At 42.9% G+C, this 23,848-nt stretch overlaps 1 long non-coding RNA gene across 1 annotated transcript; it reads left to right on the top strand.

Annotated features, from left to right (window-relative positions):
- The first annotated feature begins 10,631 nt into the window (after positions 1 to 10,631).
- Positions 10,632 to 18,519, top strand: LOC112070020 (uncharacterized). Its single transcript, XR_002893831.2, has 4 exons — positions 10,632 to 10,718; positions 10,984 to 11,042; positions 16,991 to 17,062; positions 17,143 to 18,519. It is a non-coding gene; the product is annotated as an uncharacterized lncRNA (long non-coding RNA).
- The last annotated feature ends 5,329 nt before the right edge of the window (positions 18,520 to 23,848 follow it).

Here is a 23,848-nt window from a genome sequence, read left to right as displayed (position 1 = left end):
AAAACACAAGCCCAAACACAGGGCGCGGTTAAACAAATTGGACCACCCAAAACACAGGGTGCAGGTCCAGAACATAAACACCTCTACCTTAACAACACACGTAACACAAAACAATCCCGCACAAAACAAGGGCGGGGACACATACTATAAATAAGGACGCTCATCAAACACATACAACAGGACACAGGTGAAACTAATAAGACACAACCAACAGACAACGAAAAAAGGGATCGGTGGCGGCTAGTAGGCCGGTGACGACGACCGCCGAGCACCGCCCAAACAGGCAGGGGAGCCAACTTCGGCGGAAGTCGTGACATCCACACTCAATTTACGGAATTCAAAATTACAATGCTATGTTATACTTCGATACGTGGATGTATAGTGTTAACGTTTGTTGCTGGCATGTCATGCCTAAGTTTGCTAATCTTGCTAATGACAAAATAATTAAAGTAGTTGGCAATATCAGTGGGTTTTGTGATGAATGAGCCATCTGATTCAATGAATAATGGAGCTGAGTTTGCCTTTTTACCCAAAAATTCATTTAAGCTTCTTACTATCATGTAAGAAGCTTAAAGAAGAAGCTATCATCTGATTTGCCTATTTAATTTATCTTTGTTTCCTAGTGTAGTTTTTTCTTGTTTTTATTCAGTATAGTAACATGATTTTTCAATTTGCAGTATGTTTGCCAATCGGTTGTGCAGCCAAACTTATTTGCCATTCCTTTTGCCTCATCAATCCATAGGGATTTAACAGTTTTTACAGTCAATTTCCTAATGGGTTAATACTTATTAGTAACTGGGATAAGTAATTTCATAAATGTGTCAAGTGCAGAGTCTGGTTCCTCCTCATTACACACCACAGACCAACAAATGTGACCGACCGGCTCGATTCGGTCTTATGTAGCTAAATTTGCAATGGTGTTTTTACATTGGATAAAAGTAAAGACTCAGAGCTAGAAAATGGTATATCATACACTACAGTTGACGAACAATGGGAAAGTAATTCTGCTTTGAAAGTTGATAAACTTGCAACCTCACTTTTGAGAAAATGTCCCTTGAATGTTTTGGTAAACCTACTGGAGAGCTCTCCTTTGTGTACACCCATTCAGCATCGTTCACACCCTCTTAAGCCGTAGCCCCTCTTTAACGATTCACATGTGAGGCCATGCACTAAACAACTAAAGATTTCAAGACTCAAGGGTGGTTTATACTATGGGTGTATTCGTAAATTCAATCTGGAGCGCCAGAGAGCGTTGATATATTGTCCGTTCGTAAATTTAGAGCGTTTCGGTCTCGGAGTGTTCAGAGTGCACACTGGATGCTCTGGCCGAGGAGTAGGGTTGATCCGAGCGTTCTGACCTAATAACGTCAGTCAAGTTCCCAAGCTAACTGGCTAATGTTGGCTAGCTTGCTAGCTACTTACAGACACATGAGAAAACAGCTCACTCTGACCAACTGTAACTGTGCTGCTGGAAACAACAAGTCGCTGCCAAAGGTGCTTCATTAAAGTTCTGAGTAAATGGTCTGAAGTCAACCAGCGTGTTTTTCCCGTGCTCCTGCTTTTGCTATTCTCTCTAATGCTAGTCCTCCCGGTTCTGAACCTTGCCTGTTTTCTGGACTCTGTACCTGTCTGCCTGCCTGCCATTCTGTACCTCCTGGACTCTGATCTGGTTTTGAACTTTTGCCTATCCACGACTATTCTCTTGCCTATTCCTTTTGGAACTAATAAATATCAAACACTCAAACCATCTGCATCCGGGTCTGGCCCTGAGCCCTTATACCTAGTCAGCTCGGGGATTCGATCTAGCAACTTTTCGGTTACTGGCTCAACACTCTAACCACTAGGCTACCTGCCACCCCGATTGGAGAGAGGTCTTAAATCATTTTCCACACACAGTCTGTGCCTGTATTTAGTTTTCAGGGCTGAGAATCCACTCTCACATAGGTACGTGGTTGCAAAGGGCGTCAATGTCTTAACAGCGCGATTTGCCAAGGCAGGCTACTCTTAGCACGGCCCAATCCGGAAATATAGCAGTGGCTTCTGATTAAATAATATTTGCACAGAACCGTTTGTTGCAATTTCGATGAGGCTCTCTTGTTCAGATATTGGTAAGTGGACTGGAGGCAGGGCATGAAAGGGATGATGATTCCAGTTGTTTGTGTCATCCGTTTCCGGAAGGTACCTAGGTAATTGCGCACCCAACTCACTCAGATGATTCGCTATATCACATTTGACATTGTCCGTAAGCTTGAGTTCATTTGCACACAAAAAATCATACAATAACGCAAAGGCCTGTGTGTTGTCCTTGTTAATGCAGAGAGAGAAAAGCTCCAACTTCTTAATCATAGTCTCAATTTTGTCCCGCACATTGAATATAGTTGCAGAGTCCCTGTAATCCTAGATTCAGATCATTCAGTTGAGAAAAAACATCACCCAGCTAGGCCAGTCGTGTGAGAAACTTGTCATCATGCAAGCCGTCAGACAAGTGATAAGGATGATCAGTAAAGTGAACTTTAAGCTTGTCTCTCAATTCAAAATAACGTGTCAATACTTTGCCCCTTGATAACCGATAAGAGGTCATAGGATATATGTTTTCAAATCAAATCAAATCAAATCAAATTTTATTAGTCACATACACATGGTTAGCAGATGTTAATGCGAGTGTAGCGAAATGCTTGTGCTTCTAGTTCCGACAATGCAGTAATAACCAACAAGTAATCTAACCTAACAATTCCACAACTACTACCTTACACACACACACAAGTGTAAAGGGATAAAGAATATGTACATAAAGATATATGAATGAGTGGTGGTACAGAACGGCATGGCAGATGCAGTAGATGGTATAGAGTACGGTATATACATATGAGATGAGTACTGTAGGGTATGTAAACATAAAGTGGCATAGTTTAAAGTGGCTAGTGGTACATGTATTACATAAAGATGGCAAGATGCAGTAGATGATATAGAGTACAGTATATACATATGAGATGGGTAATGTAGGGTATGTAAACATTATATTAAGTGGCATTGTTTAAAGTGGCTAGTGGTACATTTTTACATAATTTCCATCAATTCCCATTTTTAAAGTGGCTGGAGTTGAGTCAGTATGTTGGCAGCGGCCGCTAAATGTTAGTGGTGGCTGTTTAACAGTCTGATGGCCTTGAGATAGAAGCTGTTTTGTAGTGATTCCTAAGTTGTTGATTTAAAGAATATTTTTGATTGCAAATATGCAGAGGGAGTCGAAAAGAGAACACACAGAAGGCTGTATAAAACACCTGTCTCCGGATTACATCTTCAAACTAAGGGCAAAAATGGCATCCGTGACAGAGAGGGAGAAGTGTCCATCCATGTATACGGGTAAGATAGTCTAGCTAGCTACATTTTCAGATATTACACGTTTCTAATTTTGTCAGAAAGTTGTTTTCATTTCAAGTTAAAGCGTACAGTTAAGTAGCTAGCTAACGTTACGTGTATGATCTGTGTAGTAAAATTATTCTTATCTCAGAGCAATTTGTATTGCTAGTTATAGCCTAATGATAGCTAGCTAACATTGAACCTGGTTGGTTAGCTACCTGCAGATTCATGCAAGGTAGTAACGTTATGAGTTGGGAGTATGGTTCATTGTTTAGCTAGCTAGCTACATGTCTAAACATAAGACTCCACTATGCAAGTAACCATTTCAATAGAATGTTCATGATGCCACTGCGACAACTGTCGATAGACGTAGCTGGTAAATTCGTTCTGGCTCTTGTCTGAGTATGCCAGAGCGCAGAATAACTGACGAATAACTGACGAAATGTTCTATAATTATATACTATTAGTTTGTTTATCTTACTGTCTGAAAACAGCTAGTTTGTCTGGCTAAAATAAATTGCGCTAGCCGCTAATACTAATCGCTTGTTAGCTGACTAGCTAGCTAGCTAACTAATAAATCTACTGCATCAGAGCAAACATAGGTCAAATCAAATCACATTTTATTGGTCACATACACATGGCTAGCAGATGTTATTGCGAGTATAGCGAAATGCTTGTGCTTCTAGTTCTGAAAGTGCAGCAATATCTAACAAGTAATATCTAACAATTCCACAACAAATACCTAATACACATAAATCTAAGTAAGGAATGGAATAAGAATATATAAATATAAATATATGGATGAGCAATGTCAGAGCGGCATAGGCTAAAATGCAATAGATAGTATCGAATACAGTATTTACATATGAGATGAGTAATGCAAGATATGTAAACATTATTGAAGTGGCATTATTAAAGTGACTAGTCTTCCAGTTCTTAAAGTGGCCAGTGATTACAACTCTGTATGTAGGCAGCAGCCTCACTGTGCTAGTGATGGCTGTTTAACAGTCTGATGGCCTTGAGATAGAAGCTGTTTTTCAGTCTCTCGGTCCCAGCTTTGATGCACCTGTACTGACCTCGCCTTCTGGTAGGTAGCGGGGTGAACAGGTAGTGGCTCAGGTGGTTGTTGTCCTTGATGATCGTTTTGGCCTTCCTGTGACATCGGGTGCTGTAGGTGTCCTGGAGGACAGGTAGTTTGCCCCCGGTGATGTGTTGTGCAGACCGCACCACCCTCTGGAGAGCCCTGCGGTTGTGGGTGGTGCAGTTGCCATACCAGGCGGTGATACAGCCCAACAGGATGCTCTCAATTTTACAAACTGTAAAAGTTTGTGAGGGTTTTAGGTGAAAAGCCACATTTCTTCAGCCTCCTGAGGTTGAAGAGATGCTGTTGCGCCTTCTTCACCACACTGCCTGTGTGGGTGGACCATTTCAGTTTGTCAGTGATATGTACGCAGAGGAACTTAAAACGTTCCACCTTCTCCACTGATGTCCAGTCGATGTGGATAGGGGGGTGCTCCCTTTGCTGTTTCCTAAAGTCCACGATCATCATCTTTGCTTTGTTTGCGTTGAGTGAGAGGTTATTTTCCTGACAACATACTCCGAGAGCGCTCACCTTCTCTCTGTAGGCTGTCTCGACATTGTTGGGAATCAAGCCTACTACTGTTGTGTCATCTGCAAACTTGATGATTGAGTTGGAGGCATGCATGGCCACACAGTGATGGGTGAACAGGGAGTACAGGAGGAGGCTGAGCACACACCCTTGTGGGGCCCCAGTGTTGAGGATCAGCGAAGTGGAGATGTTGTTTCCTACCTTTACCAACTGGGGGCGGCCCTTTGGAGCTTAATGATGAGCTTGGAGGGTACTATGGTAAGCTATAGTCAATGAACAGCATTCTTACATAGGTATTCCTCTTGTCCAGATGGGATAGGGCAGTGCGATTGCGATTGCGTTGTCTGTGGACCTATTGAAACAGTAAGCAAATTGAAGTGGGTCTAGGTTGACAGGTAAGGTGGAGGTGATATGATCCTTGACTAGTCTCTCAAAGCACTTCATGATGACAGAAGTGAGTGCTACTGAGCGATAGTCATTTAGTTCAGTTACGTTTGCCTTCTTGGATACAGGAACAATGGTGGCCATCTTGAAGCATGTGGGGACATTAGACTGGGATAGGGAGAGATTGAATATGTCCGTAAAAACACCAGCCAGCTGGTCTGCGCATGCTCTGAGGACGCGACTAGGGATGCCTATCGAGGGTTAACAGGTTTAAATGTCTTACTCACGTCGGCCACTGAGAAGGAGAGCCCACGATCCTTGGTAGCGGGCCTTGACGGTGGCACTATATTATCCTACAGTGGGCAAAGAAGGTGTATAGTTTGTCTGGAAGCAAGACGTCGGTGTCCGAACGTGGCTGGATTTCCTTTTGTAGTCCGTGATTGTCTGTACACCTTGTCACATACATCTTGTGTCTGAGCCGTTGAATTGCAACTCCACTTTGTCTCTATACTGACATTTTGTTTGTTTGATTGCCTTGCGGAGGGAATGATTACTCTGTTTGTATTCTGCCATATTCCCAGTCACCTTGCCATGGTTAAATGAGGTGGTACGTGCTTTCAGTTTTGCGCGAATGCTGCCATCTATCCATGGTACTGGTTAGGGTAGGTTTTAATAGTCACAGTGGGTACAACATCTCCTTTACACTTCCTTATAAACTCACTCACCGAATCAGCATACACGTCGATATTATTCTCTAAAGCTACCCGGAACATATCCTAGTCCGCGTGATCAAAACAATCTTGAAGCGTGGACTCTGATTGGTCAGCATTGAATAGTTCTTAGCACGGGTACTTCCTGTTTGAGTTTCTGCCTACAGGAAGGGAGGAGCAAAATGAAGTCATGGTCAGATTTGCCGAAAGGAGGGTGGGGGAGGGCCTTGTATGCACCGCGGAAGTTAGAGTAACAATGGTCCAGTGTTTTCCAGTGCGAGTGCTACAATCAATATGATGATAAAATTTGGTTTGCCTTTCCTCAAATGTGCTTTGTTAAAATCCCCAGCTACAATAAATGCAGCCTCAAGATATATGGTTTCCAGTTTGCATAAAGTCCAATGAAGTTCCTTGAGGGCCGTCGTGGTATCGGCTTGAGGCGTATATACACGACTGTGACAATAACCGAAGAGAATTCTCTAGGGAGATAATATGGTCAGCATTTGATTGTGAAGAATTCTAGGTCAGGTGAACAAAAGGATTTGAGTTACTGTATGTTGTTACAATTACACCATGAGTCGTTAATCATGAAGCATACACTCTCGCTCTTCTTCTTCCCTGAGATATGTTTATTCTTTTTGGCACGATGCACTGAGAATCCCGGTGGCTGTACCGACTCTGACAGCATATCCCGAGAGAGCCATGTTTCCGTGAAACAGAGTATGTTACAATCCCTGATGTCTCTCTGGAAAGCCACCCTTGCCCGGATTTCGTCAACTTTGTTATCTTGGGACTGGACATTAGCAAGTAATATACTCAGAAGCAGTGTGTGGTGTGCGCGCCTCCGAAGTCTGACTAGAAGACCGCTTCGACTCTCTCTCCTCCGGCGGCGTTGTTTGGGTCGACCTTTTCAAAAAAGTTCAAATGCCCTGGGTGTTGAGGACAAACGATCGACTTTGGGTAAGTGGTATTCCTGGTCATAGTGCTGGTAAGTTCACGTCGCTCTGATATCCAATACTTATTCCCGCTGTATGTAATAACACTTAAGATTTTCTGGGCTTACAATGTAAGAAATTATACATAAAAAAATGTAATAATGCAAAGTTTCCTAAGGACTAGAAACGAGGCAGCCCTCTCTGATACCAGTTCTAGCGTAGGCCTAAATCATCATGTTGTTGGTGCAACAGTATCTTCTATATCAGAGAGGAATAGGCGAAGCATGACTATGTTAGCTCCATGAAGTAAGCGATAACATTTAATCACAGACTTTCTAAACCCAGAGGCGCAACATTGCGAGCCTTCCAGAAATGTTTGCGAAACAGACCAAACAGCCCAGGCCGGGGTTTGAGAAGTCAATGAGAAAAGTGATTTTTTTTACCCCTTAGTTGTTCATTCTCTAACAATCTTAAGGCAAAACCTATATTTGAGCCAATGTCTTAAATAGTTGAACATGTTATGTGTTTTGCTAGCCAACATCGCCATGACATTGCCTGCGTGTGTGATCAGTGTGATCAGGGATTTCTGTTGGGTTTCTATCTTCATACTGTACTGTCTTTGATTTTATATAACCAAATATATGGTCCCACTCCCCTGGGAAACACCGAACAACACTTTGGTTTCTACCTTGTCACAATAAAGCCTCCGTAGAGATCCTATTAGTATTCTTATTCCTAATTCTATGAACACCTCCCAGGCTTTTTCATGAATTGTCATGTCAAACAACACTATTACATTTTAACTATAGAATTTGAATAATCTTTCTATTTCCATGATTCCAACAGTTCACCCAAGTGTTTCGATCTAAATTGCAAGTCAAATCTCAGTTGCAATATTTGGTTAAAATATTGTTTGCCCATATTGTGCAGCCCTACGTGGCAGTGTGGCAATGATCTCAAATAAGATCAACTTTTTGTCATGCACAACTCATAAAGCAAATGTAGAACTTTTATTATAAAATACTGTCAAATACCATCCAGAAAATATTGTAATATGATATTTTGGCCATATTTCCCAGCCATAGAGTGTGTGTGTTTTTTAGGGGAGTGTCCCATCCCTCACAGGTCACTATGACATGGTCAGGTCATATATCGTTCACTGGAAACAGTATGAAACTCAACAATGGAAAAAGCATAGAGTTTGCCAAGTCACTGCACAATCACTAATGTCAACAACAGAGCTGTGTCAGTTACACAAAAAAGAGCTGTGCAGTGTGTGGCCGTGCATGCGAGCGCGTGCACAAGGCTATAAAAAAATAAAAAAAACATTTATCAGTTATTTAACCGGTAGCTTTTGGAGCGGTCCATCCATACGTCCATGTTGTTAATTTCACCGGCCGCCGACCTCTCCACTCCCACTTCATTATCTGAATGTGTGTTGATCAAATAACAGTCCTGCTACAATTGTCTTACATTAGATCGTGTGTCGATTCCGCCTGCACCAATCTGTCTCGTATCTTGCAAAGGGTAATGGGACAGATCAAAAGTAATCCGGCTACCTAGGTAACATCTTTTGCTGCACCCCAATATTGTGCTTCAATGAGCAGTATTTCTGAAGTTTGGCTAGCATACATTTCTCCAATAGCTGACCCAGTCACTGAAATCATCTTTGACTGAAACGATGCTGCTGACCAACCAGTACTTAGTGCTGTACACACAATGTTGAATTTTCCAACAAAAGCCACTTTATACCACATTGCCACTGTGGTATAAAGAACTGGAGACAGCATCCAAGATGGCGGACAGTTGTTTTCAACGTAACCTACTCACGTTTGCATATGCCGTTTCATGGTTGCTGCCATGTTGTTAGTTTCGGGTTTTACTGAGATTACTCCGCCTGCGCACTATGTAACGCTATGTAACGGAGCAGCGCAAGCATGAGCCCGGGCAGCAACTTCATTACGTGGGAAACTTTTGGAGAATTCTGCCAGTGTTGCCGGGGACATGGATCTGCGTGGCTGCGACTAGTTGGGGGGGAGGGAAAATTTGCAGGCACCCCAGTGACCACAACCACTAGAAACATGAAAAGTAATTTGTTATGCAGTTGTATGCAAGTACCTTACTGAGGACTAAATCAAATGTGCTCTAGCTAGCTGTGACTGTTGGGGCTCCATCCTTTCTAACCCCTGCCAAGAGACCTCTTCGACCTATCTTTTCAACATGAGTACAGCATGAGGTACTTTATTTTTGTCCTGCTATTCAAAAAACTATCAACAAGTGCTGCATCAGAGTAAGAATGACCAGATAAAGAACGCCTTACAGACGTGGAAGGTTGTGCATCCTGACGTAAATTATCTGCTCCTACTTATATGGATTATTTTGTATATGTTATCTGCAAATATTTCTCTAAAGTTATCATTTTAATGCATGAATCATTTAGCTAATCTGTTTGGCTGGCAAATTGGCTGAATCATGCTCCGATTGAACAATGTCCGTTGTCCCCTCCAGAGATTGGACAGTTTGATGAGCCAAGCTGGTGATCCATCTTCTCTCCATCTGTGGGCATAGTGTCCATCAACAGGGCACGGATATCCTCAGCCTGAGGACGGAGGATGTGGTCAGCGGGAGAGTTACTGGGTGATAATGGATTTCCCGAGGCATACATCTAAAAATATATTGGATGGGAATTATAGTGAGCAGACTACTTCATTGTAAGTCAGAAACTTAGTTGTGCAGATATAAAGATATAGCACATGCATACATTCACCATGTCTACCATTTTGAGCAAAAAACACGAGAGCTCTTGTTCATGTTGATAATCAGAGAAGACTTAACACTTCATTTGACATCTTCATGCTATCTACTGTTAACACTAGTGTCGAGAGGGGTGAAATCCCACAGAGGAGAGGACAGAAGAGACAGAGGAGGACAGGAAAGAGGACACGAGACACAGGAGAGGAGAGTGACAGAAGACAAGTAACAGAGGAGAGATGAGAAGACAGGAGAGACAGATGAGAGGAGCGGAGAGAGAATACATGAGAGGAGAGAGAGGACAGGAGGAACAGAGGATAGGAGAGAGGTGACAGGAGAGAAGTGACAGAGAGAAGAGATGATAGGAGAGAAGAGAGGACCGGAGAGACAGAAGATAAGTAACAGAGGAGAGACAGACGAGAGGACAGGAGTGACACCTCTCTCTCCTGTCCTTTCTCTCTCATTAGAGACCTATGAGCATCATTAGAAAGCACATACACCACCAGTAAAATCAACCATTACACCTCCAATAGTTAGCTAACATTAGGTAAACGAGCGTAGATAGCTTGTAAATCAAGCTAGTTATAGCTAGAAGTCAACAGGGTTGGGTAGGTTACTTCCTAAATGTAATCCATTACAGTTACCTGTCCAAAATTGTAATCAGTAACGTAACTTAGGCGCTAGGAGAAACGCTGGTTGACTTGGGAAAACAAGACGAACTGGCACAGAGAGACAGGAAACACAGGGATAAATACACCAGGGAATAAAGGGGAAAACAGGAGACACCTGGAGGTGGGTGGTGAAGACAATCACAAAGACAGGTGAAACAGATCAGGGCGTGACAGACATAGCTTGGACTGTAGCCTACAAAAGCCTATTGCAGTTTTTATCCCACGGATGATCAAACACATTTGGTATGTGTCATCATAGTGGTCTCTGATTTGTGGTCAGACTCGCTCAGGTGGAACAAACGTAAGCCTTTTTTCAATGTTCATTTGAACGTCATTGAGAAAAAAAATCTTTGACACTTCTGTTTTCACAAACATCCTTTCTGAATTTAAAAGTAATCATCTGTTTTTTCAAAAGTATCTCTAATCTGATGACAATATTTTTGCTGGTAACGTAACTGATTACAGTTATTATAATTTGTTTTACATGTAATCCGTTGCTCCCCAACCCTGAGAGTCCCAGTAGTTCTTGTTGCTAATCTTATTGTTGCTTCTGTTTTTTCTGGCAGCGTTTAACAGGTGCAAAGAATTCCCCCAGCAGGAACGAGCACGTCCCAGTCAAGAGTGCGTGAGTGATTTCCTTTCAGTGTGTTCATGTGACATAAGCTCGCCAATGTCACAGCATGAATCTAAAATGATATTATAAACTGGGTGGTTTGATCCCTAAATTCTGATTGTCCGAAACATGTATTTTTACTGCTCTAATTATGTTGGTAACCAGTTTATAATAGCAATAAGGGACCTTGGGGGTTTGTGGTACGTTGCTATTATACCACGGTTAAGGGCTGTATCCATGCACTCTGCGTTGCATCGTGCGTCAGAACAGCTCTTAGCCAGTGGTATATTGGCCATATACCACACCCCCTAAGGGCGTAATTGCTTAAATAATTTTGACTGAGTGATGGGGAGAGAAAAAATCGGCCTCAGTGACAATTACTTGAATAGTGCAATGGATGTTTTGTTTATTAAGTTGATGCCTAAAGTGTCTTATTTGGAATACAAATTAGTTCTCTATAGGACCGTCTATGAGAATTGTCTTTCTATGCCGTACTTCAGCTGAACTGCAGTACCGGAAATGTCCTCTGAAGATAGTTGTAGCCTCCCGAGTCTGCTGTTGTACTCGGCTGCCCCAACGATACGATCGCAGAGAAACATGCTGATCTAGGGACTGATTTCTGATGAAAGTTAGTTCCTCTTAATTTTGGGGCTGCAATGTCTACAACTTAAGGGTAATTTAAACCGGCTAAGCAAGCTTTTTATGTCAGTGAAGGACGTGTTAGCTAGCTAACTGTGTCAGTAAGCTAACCAGCTACAACAGTTAGCTACACAGCTGATCAAGTCACTGCACTGCCACTGCGACCAAACTCCTTGCACGGAATTTGTGCAGGAGATAATTTTCTCTCTCAATTGCACACTATTAAATTACTGTCACAACGTTTATAATAATTTAGCGAGCTAGTTATTCTGCCTATTTCATGGTGTCATACGAGGGCGCAGTGATATAATAAATTTAAAAAAAATGGTGGATGCTCATTATTTGAATATGACTTCCACATCCTACGAGACATCAGTATAGGGACTAGCGTAGTGAGGAGTGACGCCATCTGACGTGAGACAATTTCCTCCTACACTACTGATCCACCTGACATAGGTTCAAACTGCACTAAAAACATTTTAAATACTTTCTGTGCTTGATCGAGCTTTACCTGGCACAATGGTACAAATAGAAGAGTCTCAAAGTGCATCCACCCCACACCCCTGGCACTCCAGACAGGGCTTAATCTAACGCTCACAAGTATTTGAAAAATATTGAATACTTTTGAATCTCAGGTCAGTATGCTAGACAGGGCTGTAATCCATATAGTGATTAGATTGGAGCTGCTGCGTCACTCGATACTGTGCTAGAACTACGCCTCGGGCTGCATGGTCCACCACCACGTCCCTATTGTAATCAACCACAGGGGTGAGAAGGCAGTCTATCCTTCTCCACCAGGCACTTCCACATATCCAGGTCAGGTTGATCAAACAAACTTTGGTTCATACTAACACATTCTCATGGTCTGTTATGTCATCTCAACTCTACATATTCAGATTGTTCCGCCGAGGACACTCTTTTCAGTTTGAGTCTGTTATTCCTTGGGGACTGGTCCTATATCCAATTAACTTCAGTATTACACTACATATACAAAAGTATGGGGACACACCTTCAGAATAGTTAATTTGGCTATTTCAGTCACACCTGTTGATGACAGGTGTATACAATTGAGCACACAGCCATGCAATCTCCATAGACAAACATTGGCAGTAGACTGGCCTTACTGAAGAGCTGAGTGACTTTCAATGTGGCACCGTCATAGGATGCCACCTTTCCAACAAGTCAGTTTGTCCAATTTCTGCCCTGCTAGACCTGCCCCAGTTAACTGTAAGTGCTGTTATTGTGAAGTGGAAACGTTTAGGAGCAACAACGACTCATCCGCCAAGTGGTACTCCACACAAGCTCACAGAATTGTACCGCCGAGTGTTGAAACACGTAGTGTGGAAAAATCGTCTGTCAATGGTTGAAACACTCACTACCGAGTTCCAAACTGCCTATGGAAGCAACGTAAGCACATTAACTGTTCGTCGGGAGTTTCATGAAATGGGTTTCCATGGCCGACCAGCCACACAAGCCTGAGATCACCATGCGCAATGCCAAGCATCAGCTGGAGTTGTGTATAGCTCGCTGCCATTGGACTCTGGAGCAGAGGAAACACGTTCTCTGGAGTGATGATTCATGCTTCACCATCTGGCAGTCTGACGACAATCTGGGTTTGGCGGCTGCCAGGAAAATGCTACCTGCCCAAATGCACAGTGCCAACTGTAAAGTTTGGTGGATGGGTAATAACGGTCTGGGGCTGTTTTTCATGGTTCGGTTCTGTGCTTCCAACTTTGTGGCAACAGTTTGGCGAAAGCCCTTTCCTGTTTCAGCATGACAGTGCACAAAGTGAGGCCCATACAGAAATGGTTTGTCGATCTGTGTGGAAGAACTTGACAGGCCTGCGCCGAGCCCTGACCTCAACCCCATCGAACACCTTTGGGACTAATTGGAACGCCGTCTGCGAGCCAGGCCTAATCGCCCGACCTCACTAATGCTCTTGTGGCTGAATGGAAAGAAGTCCCTGCAGCAATGTTCCAACCTCTAGTGGAAAGCCTTCCCAGAAGAGTGAAGGCTGTTATAGCAGCAAAGGGGGGGATCCATTACATGTTAACGGACATAATTTTTTTATGATATGTTCGACGAGCAGGTGTCCACATAATGTTGGTCAAGTAGTGTGTGTATATATTATTATATGGCACAGTACACTGTCCCATATCTAGGGACTTCTGTCTAACAAAGAAAAGTCCTGTTTCAGTTGGGGTGTTTGATGGTCTTGTAACCCAAACTCTTACTAGGTCCTACATCACAGCAAGATGTTGTTCTTCTGCCAAGCGAATACGCAGGAATCGTCATCCAGCTGTTCAAAGGTTTCCCTCTATCCCAGTCTCCCTGGGTCCTAAATTCCAGCAGAATATCCTTGTTCCTCTGTCTCCCTCTTTGTGTCTCTCACTCTCATCCTTCACCATTATTTTCTTTTAATTAAATGTAACATTACATTTTTTTCAAATTTCTTTAATATTTAACTTTTTGTATTTTTTCCTTCACATGATCAAAGCAAACTCAAAGTCTGAGGGTCATGATCACCTTCATCTTAGTATGTTTGACCCTGACTGTCCTGGTCCTCTCTTTGCTGGTTTCTTAGCTGGTGATGGGTTAGATCTTCAGAATATCGGCTCCATTCGATCACTGATCTTGTTGCAAGGTCCTTTTTTAGTCAGTTCAGCTGACCCCCAATTTTCCCGTTTTGGTCCTCTCTCTCTCTCTCTTCTGTTGTATTGGCTTAGCTCTTCAGAACATGGCCTTTCTTTCAGATGTTTCTGGATGGGGTGTCTGACCTGATAACTTTGTGGCTGGCGACCCCTTTTGTGATAGCAAATTCATCAGGGACCTCGTAACTCAAGATAAGAATAGCGTACAGGGAGTTTTACTATGACTTCGGCAGTGCGGGACAACACAAGTCTTGGGCCCTGGGAAAGAACACGTTTTAAAAGGCCTGCCTCTTGGCATCGGAGAGAACATTTTGCAGATAATTAAGCTAATTTCTTTCAATTCCACACATTTTGTCATTGGGCCGAGAGATTTTGTTGCAGCTTTTCAGCTAATATCCTGAAATTCTATACATTTTGCCAAGAGACAGAGAGAGAACTTTTAAGTTAAGCTTAAAGCAAGAGTGCCCAATTGAAACAAAGCCACTCCGCCTCTTATGATAAAAAAAAAAAGCTGAGGGATGGGCCTGGAGAAATTTAACAGATCAAATTCATAGACAGAGCTATGGATGCAAGGATTGACATCCATGATATACCAATTATAGTTTTACCCATGATTTGAGGCTATACAGTGTTTGTTTACAAACATTGGAGTAAAACAAGCTATTTTGAGTGCTGATGGGGCACAACAGTGCTGCGTTGGGGCACAACGCAGCACTGTTGAAGTTATATTCTTCAAGAATGGGTATATAATGGTAATCCATACCCAAAAATGGTGCTGCTTGAAAGTATGTGAACCCTACAGGGCATGTCATTATTTTGCAAAAAATAAACAAAATCCTCATCTAAACCCCAATTCGTAATAAATACATTCCAAGTAAATGACAGAAACAAAACAAATATATTTTCATTATTTAACAAGTGGTTTATTGAACAGAAACTCGGATTTGATGTGAACCCCTCAGTCAATAGCAGCGATAACTTGGCGTATACGTCTCCTATAGCCAGTAATCAGTCTCTGACATCTGTTTTGAGGGATCTTTGCCCACTCCTGCAGAACTCAGCCAATTGAGTGAGGTTCGAGGGTTCTCTGACATGAACTGCCTGCTTCAGGTCCTGCAACAGAATCTCAATTGGATTTAGGTCAGGACTGGTCCAATCCAAAAAACAAATCTTCTTTCTCCTGAGCCATTCTTTGGTAGATTTGCTTGAATGCTTTGGGTCGTTGTCTTGTTGCAAGACCCATTGTCGGCCCAGCTTTAGCTCCTTGACCGATGGCCTGACGCTCTGTTCAAGAATCTCCTGGTAATACCTCAGAATTCATGGTTCCCTTGACGATGTGGAGTCGTACAGGTCCAGAGGAGGGAAAGCAGCACCAGATCTTTACATTCCCACCACCATGCTTGACTGTTGGGATAAGGTTCTTTTGGTGGTAGGCAGTGTTGGGTTTTCGCCAAACGTAGCGCTGTTGATTGTGACCAATAAGGATTGTGACCAATTTTGGACTCATCGGTCCAGAGAATGGACTTCCAGAAACCTTCAGGTTTGTCCCAGTGGTCTCTGGCAAAGTTAAGACGGGCAGATTGGTTCTTTTTTGACAGCAGAGGCTTCTTCCTTGCAACCCTCCCAAGAATGGCATTTCAATTCGGTGTTATTGTTGAAGCATGCACAGTTACCCGAGACGCAGCAAGGGTGGTCTGCAAATCTCTAGATGTTATGTTTGGGTTGGCTTTTACCTGATTTACTATTGTTCTTGTGGCTCTTGGTGATATTTTGGAAGGATGTCCACTTCTAAGCCGATTTGCTGTCATGTTAAATGCTCTCCATGTGTAAACGATTTGCCTCAGTGGACTGATGGAGCTCAAATCTTTTTGAGATTATTTTATAGCCTTCCCCAGACGGATGTGCTCTCACTACCCTCGTCCTGATGTCCTCTGAGATCTCCTTTCCTCTCGGCATGGTGTGCTTTGCCTTCACCTGGATGGGTAACGCCAAACTGACCAGGTTTCTTATCTCTTTATCAGAGTCCCGCCCAAACTCTTACCTAACAATCTCCTACTTTGATTGGTTCATTTGGTACCCAATTATTTACCCACCTGAATCTACTTATCTACTTGATTTAACCAATGCAACTCGGGGTTCACTTATTTTTGCACCCGCACAAATTCCTTTTCTATTTCTTTCTACTACACGTATGCTTTCCTTACACTAACATATGATATTGGTAAATATAAGCCTGTTATGTCAGATCAAGAAGATGGATTCTGATTAAATTAAGATTATGGTAAAAACAAAAAAATAATTTGTAATTGCACAAGGGGTTCACATACTTTCAAGCAGCACTGTATGTAAAAAAAAATAAAAAAAATATCAAGAAAAATTGCGGACTGCAAGAAGTATTAAGTTAAAACATGGATCATTGGTGGAACACTGAATACTAATATCCCTTTGAGCCTCCCAGGCTCATGTTGCCCAGGATTAAGAACATACATATTTTATTAATAATATTACATTGTATTCCAAGGATCCCTCAGGGAACATGTTTTAAATCTGTGATTAGCTATAAATAATAATGTAAATGTTATTTTTTATCAAATGTGGTCACTGGCTATTGTATAGAGATTGATGTTGGATGTCCTTATGTGAAGGCCTACCTTTTTTATATTTATGTAGATTCAAGGATAAACAGCGGGATGTCATCTACAACCTGAAGGAAACGATAAACTGTGCAGGACAGGAGTGATGGTAATGTAGCCATTTTGTGTTGGCAGTAATGTAGACAAAGAAAGGTTGAGTAGTTAACTCTGCTGTTCATTTCATTACAGATGCAAAGGTCTACGTGGACCTGCGGAAGAAAGCTGAGAGTGCCGACAATGAAAACAAAATTCACAACGATTTTAAAAGTTAATGTTTCTATCATTGCAATTTCACAAATGTATGTTATAGCTGAAATGTGACATTTTACTTGTTACAGGGACGATGCGCTCCTCTTATAGAGTTGAACTTTTCTTTTGTGGCTGTGAAAATATCTTGTTTCAGTTCCTTTTTATGTCTGTTAACCGAAGGTAGCTTTTTCAGTTAGACTTTGAAGTATGTATCTTTTTATACAGTGTATTCAGACCGTTGACTTTTTCCACATATTGTTACGTTAGACTTATTTTAAAATGTAAAAAAAAATCCCTCATCAATCTACATACAACACCCCATAATGACAAAACAAAAACAGGTTTTTAGTCATGGTTGATGGAAATATTATGTTTACATAAGTATTCAGACCCTTCACTCAGCACTTTGTTGACGCACCTTTGGCAGCAATTACAGCCTCGAGTCTTCGTGGGTGTGACGCTACAAGCTTGGCACACCTGTATTTGGGGAGTTTCTACCATTCTTCTCTGCAGATCCTTTCAACCTCTGTCAGGTTGGATGGGGAGCGTTGCTGCAGTTATTTTCAGGTCTCTCCAGAGATGTTCGATCAGGTTCAAGTGCAGGCTCTGCCTGGGCCACTCAAGGACATTCGGTCCTGCAGAAATGTTTTGTTACCCTTCCCTAGATCTGTGCATCGACACAATCCTGTCTCGGAGCTCTACAGACAATTCCTTCGACCTCGTGGCTTGGTTTTTGCTCTGACATGCACTGTCAACTGTGGGACCTTATACAAACAAGTGTGTGTGCCTTTCCAAATCCTGTCCAATCAATTGACTTTACCACAGGTGGACTCCAATCAAGTTGTAGAAACATCTCAAGGATGATCCATGGAAACAGGATGCACATTAGTATAATTTCGAGTCTCATAGCAAAGGGTCTGAATACTTATGTAAATAAGGTATTTCTGTCTTTTGCCTTTGAATACATTTGCAAAAATTTCTAAATGCCTTTTTTCACTTTGCCATTATGGGTTATTGTGTGTAGATTTATGTGGGAAAAAAATATTTAATCGATTTTAGAGTAAGACTGTAACGTAACAAAATGTGAAAAGTAAATTGGTCTGAATGCACTCTACCTAGTTCCTGTTTTACCAAAGGTATATTTTTCAGTTAGAATGATGGTGGGACTCTTGGACCCTGTGGCACCACTATCACCTTAGTCACAAGAAAGTCAATATAAACATTGGCAACGGATACAACACAAACACATGCACTTTTTTTGTGTCATCTTCTCTGATTGTCATTTTTTTATCAAAATAAACTTTCCCTCCTCCACAATGTCTTTCCTCTCAATGGTCTCTCTCTCTCTCTGTCACATGGATCTTTACAGCACCAGTTAAAGGAGTCTACTAATTCACTTTCAACAACTACAAGAGAAATGGAACAGCTATTGCCAATGGATAGGATCACAACTCCGGCGATGACATGGTGAGCACCGTGTCCTTGGAGGTCGGAAATCGGGTCTGGGTGACCCTCATCGACAGCACTCCCATTGGGGGTGAGGAACTGATCACCACCTTCAATGGCTTTCTGCTCTTCCCCGTGTGAGGAGCGAGCAGGGCCCGCATTCATAAAGCATCTCAGAGTAGGAGTGCTGATCTAGGGTCAGTTTTCCTTTTTTTTTTTTTTTTTTTAGAACATAATGAATCAAGGCCCTGTTGTGTAGAGAACCTTACATATGTGTCTGTACAGCCAGTGTTAGAAATGTCAACTTTACATATTTTAGAATCTTCGAAGGAGCCACCCTTTGCCTTGATGACAGCTTTGCACACTCTTGGCGTTCTCTCAACCAACCTGGAATGCTTTTCCAACCGTCTTGAAAGAGTTCCCACATATGCCTTCACTCTGCCGTCCAACACATCCCAAACCATCTCAGTTGAAAAACAAATGATAGTACAACTAAGCGCAAACCAGATGGGATGGCGTATCGCTGGAGAATGCTGTGGTAGCCATGCTGGTTAAGTGTGCCTTGAATTCTACAAAAATCACCAACAGTGTCACCAGCAAAGCACCCCCACACCACATCTCCTCCTCCATGCTTCACGGTGGGAACCACACATGCTGAGATCATCTGTTCACCTACTCTGTGTCTCACAAAGACAAAGCGGTTGGTAACAAAAAAGTCAAATTGTCAATAGTCCAAAGGACAGATTTCCACCGGTCTAATGTCCATTGCTCGTGTTTCTTGGCTCAAGCAAGTCTCTTCTTATTATTGGTGTCCTTTAGTAGTAGTCTCGTTGCAGCAATTTGACCATGAAGGCCTGATTCACGTAGTCTCCTCTGAACAGTTGATGTTGAGATGTGTCTGTTACTTGAGCTCGGTGAAGCATTTATTTTTGCTGCAATTTCTGAGTCTGGTAATTCTAATTAATTTAGCCTCTGCAGAAGAGGTAACTCTGGGTCTTCCTTTCCTGTGGCGGTCCTCATGAAAGCCAGTTTCATCGTAGCGCACTTGAAGAAACGTTCACATTTTCCGGATTGACTGACATTCATGTCGTAAAATAATGATGGACTGTTTCTCTTTGCTTATTTGAGCTGTTCTTGCCGTAATATGGACTTGGTATTTTACCAAATAGGGCTATCTTCTCTATACCACAACACAACTGATTGGCTCAAACGCATTAAGAAGGAAAGACATTTCAATAATTCACTTTTAACAAGGCACACCTGTTAATTGAAATGAATTCCAGGTGACTACCCCATGAAGCTGGTTGAGAGAATGCCAAGCGTGTGCAAAGCTGTCATCAATGCATAGGGTGGCTCCTTTGAAGAATCTCAAATATAAAGTATATTTTTATTTGTTTAACACTTTTTTGGTTACTACATGATTCCATATGTGTTATTTCATAGTTTTGATGTTTTCAATATTATTCTACGGTGTAGAAAATAGTAAAAATAAAGAAAAACCCTTGAATGAGTAGGTGTGTCCAAACTTCTGACTGGTACTGTATATGCCCCCATCTGTCTCTCCTCCCCCCTCCACATCTCTGCCCCCCCCCCCCCCTCACTCTGTCTCCCTACACGCCATCTCCTCCTCCCCTTCTCTCTGTAACTCAGGCATGCTGATTGCACTGTATAGATCGGTCTGTCTGTTTCTCTGTTCTGTATGTTGACACCAGACCAGGTCTGACCCAGTCGGATCATGACCCACTCACAGGCGGCTGGTGGCACCATAATTGGGGAGGACGTGCTCATTGTAATGGCTGAAATGGAATCAACGCAAATGTATCGAACACATCAAAGACGCATTTTCCATGTGTTTGATTCCATTCCAGCCATGATTATGAGCCGTCCACACCTCAGCAGCCTCCTGTGGACACCCTCCTATGGACTCTGGAGCAGTGGAAACGTGTTCTCTGGAGTGATGAATTCCGCTTCACCATTTGGCAGTCCAACGGACTAATCTGGGTTTGGCGGATGCCAAGAGAATGCTTCTAGCCCCAATGCACAGCCAACTGTAAAGTTTGGTGGATGAAGAATAATGGTCTGGGGCTGTTTTTCATTGTTCGGGCCAGGCCCCTTAGTTCCAGTGAAGGGAAATCTTAACGCTACAGCATACAATGACATTGTAGACGATTCTCTGCTTTCAAGTTTGTGGCAACAGTTTGGGGAAGGCCCTTTCCTGTTTCAGCATGACATTGCCCCCGTGCACAAAGCGAGGTCCATACAGAAATGGTTTGTTGAGATCGGTGTGGAAGAACTTGACTGGCCTGCACAGAGCCCTGACTTCAACCCCATTGAACACCTTTGGGGTGAACTGGAATGCCGACTGCGAGCCAGGCCTAATCGCCCAACATCAGTGCCCGACCTCACTAATGCTGTTGTGGCTGAATGGGAGCAAGTCCCCGCAGCAATGTTCCAGCATCTAGTGGAAAGCCTTCCCAGAAGAGTTGAGGCTGTTATTGCAGCAACGGGGCGACCAATTCCTTATTAATGCCCATGATTTTGGAATAAGATGTTCAACGAGGAGGTGTCCACATACTTTTGGTCATGTAGTGTATGTTGTTGGAGAGTGGATGGCATAAGGCTATGAGTAAAGTTAGTTTCATGGGAAAAAGAACACGAGAGAAGAGAAATAGGGGGGGAAAGGAGTGGAAGGGGGGCCCTGGGTGAAAAAGTTTGGGAACCCCTGACTGATATCTCTAGAGATGAAAGAAGTCTGTTGCGTGTGTGTGTTGCGTGTGTGTGTGTGTGTGTGTGTGTGTTGCGTGTGTGTGTGTGTGTGTGTGTGTGTGTGTGTGTGTGTGTGTGTGTGTGTGTGTGTGTGTGTGTGTGTGTGTGTGTGTGTGTGTGGGTGTGTAGAGAGAGAGAGCGTGAGTGTATTGTTGAGACAGCTGCAGAACTTTGGGAGAATTGGGGGGGGGGGGGTGTTTTGTTTTCCTGAGGCATTGGCAGCTAGGGGGTGTGTCCCTGCTCCAACGTGATTGGCCCTGCGGATGATTGCATTGGGAGTGAAATCACAACATCCTGCCTGACCTACTTGAAGGAAAATTTCACCCCAAAACTATGTTTTGGTATTTGTTAAGTAGTCAAACATTAGGAACACCTTACTAATATTGAGTTGCAACCCCGCACCCCCCACCCCACCCCTTTTGCCCTCAGAACACATTTGTCAGGGCATGGACTCTTCAAGTTCTCGAAAGCGTTCCAGAGGTATGTTGGCCCATGTTGACCCCAAAGCTTCCTACAGTTGTGTCAAGTTGGCTGCATGTCCTTTGGGTGGTGGACCATTCTTGATACACGGAGAGAACTGTTGAGCCCGTAAAACCCAGCAGCGTTGCAGTTCTTGACACAAACCTGTGTGGCTGGCACCTACTACCATACCCCATTCAAAGGCACTTAAATATTTTGTCTTGCCCTTTCACCCTCTGAATGGCACACACACGCAATCCATGTCTCAATTGTTTCAAGGCTTAAAAATCCTTCTTTAACTTGTCTCCTCCCCTTCATCTACACTGATTAAAGTGTATTGAAAGCAGGGGCATTCACCATGACATCAGGACTGTCTCTTTCACACTGCCTCTCTCTCCCTCTTTCCCACTTTCTTTCTGTTACTCCCTCACCCTTTTCCTATTTTTTTTCTCTCTCTCACTCTGTTTCTATCTTTTTCCCACTCCTCTCTCTGCACCTCTCCTTTTGGCTCTCTATTGCTCCCACCCTCTCACTCTCTCTGTCCCCCCTCTCTCTCTTTCCCTCTCTCGCTCCATTCCTTTCTTTCTTTCTCCCACCTCTTCTCTCTCTTTCCTTCACTCTCTCGCACCCTTCCCCCTGTCAAATTTGTAAAGAATTTTCCAAGATAAAAAACAACAGACATTGCTGATGTTAGATTTATCACTTAAAATTCACGTTGTGTTTTTCAAAAGCAGATGTATGGTCAGCTTTGTGATCCTATGGGGTGTATTGTGTTATACAGGGATATTCCTGGTTGACTACCACTCTGTGGATCTATTCTGGACTAACACGTGTATTTTCTCACCTCGATAATGGCTCAGGAAGGAGAGAGGGTGAGAGAGGGATGGAAAGAGCGGTAGAGAAACTGATAATGACAGAGGATGTATGGAGAGAGGAATATAAACGTGAGGGACAGCATCAGAGGGAGATATAACTAATCCTCTCCCTCCCTCCATGACTGTGCATCGCCAAAGGGAGAAAAAAGGCAGGAAACAAAACAGCCCTAAGCACTAGCTCCCCCTCTCTTCTCCTCCTCCTCTCCTCCACAATCACACTATCACACAGACTCCCTCTCTTTCCCTCTCACTCATTTCTTCTAAAATACTCCCTCACTTCCTACCTCCCTTCTGTCCCCCTTGACCTGTTTCTGTCCTCTCTTCTCTCTCCTAACCATTGGTTTTGTTCTCTCCTGGAGTTCTCTTCTCATTGACATTCAGTCCAGCTCTGAGGCTAGTTGCAGGGCAACCACAGCACAATACCATTCGTAAACGCAAATACGCACGCACACACACACACACACACGCATGCATGCACACACGCACTGCCCAGGGGGAGACGCTGATAAATCGCCCTCTGGGCTTACAGCTCCATCTCTCCTTCTCTCTCCCCCTGTTCCATAACCTCCCTGGCGCTACAAAGCGCTCCTCTTTCATCTCACACCCTTCTCATCCCATCTCCCACTCTCTCTTAGCCACAATGACCTCTGTTTAGGTTACATTCTCTTCATCATATTAGTATTCTGTCCTCCCATCTCCCAACCCATTTAACTAGAATTTTTCGTTCAGTACATTGGAATTTAACGGTAAAAGTAATCTTTCTGTGCAAAACATCATCACGCACTGCTTTTTATCTGCAAAAAGTCCGTTTGATGGGAAGATATCTCTGGTGGGAGTTATTGTTTTAAGCAGATTTTAAGCAGATTTTATAATATTCACATGAAAATCTTTTGCATTTTGCATGGAAACCTAGCTTATATACTGACCAGTTGAATCCAGGTGAAAGCTATGATCCCTTATTGATGTCACTGGTTCAATCCACTTCAATCAGTGTAGATCAAGAGGAGGAGACAGGTTAAAGAAGGATTTTTAAACCTTGACAATTGAGAGATGGATTGTGTACGAATTGAGGCTGTTCTGAAGGTAAAAGGGGGTGTAAC

This window comes from Salvelinus sp. IW2-2015, unplaced genomic scaffold, assembly GCF_002910315.2.
Source record: "Salvelinus sp. IW2-2015 unplaced genomic scaffold, ASM291031v2 Un_scaffold1199, whole genome shotgun sequence".
Taxonomy (NCBI): domain Eukaryota; kingdom Metazoa; phylum Chordata; class Actinopteri; order Salmoniformes; family Salmonidae; genus Salvelinus; species Salvelinus sp. IW2-2015.
This window is presented reverse-complemented; position numbering and strand designations above follow the sequence as displayed.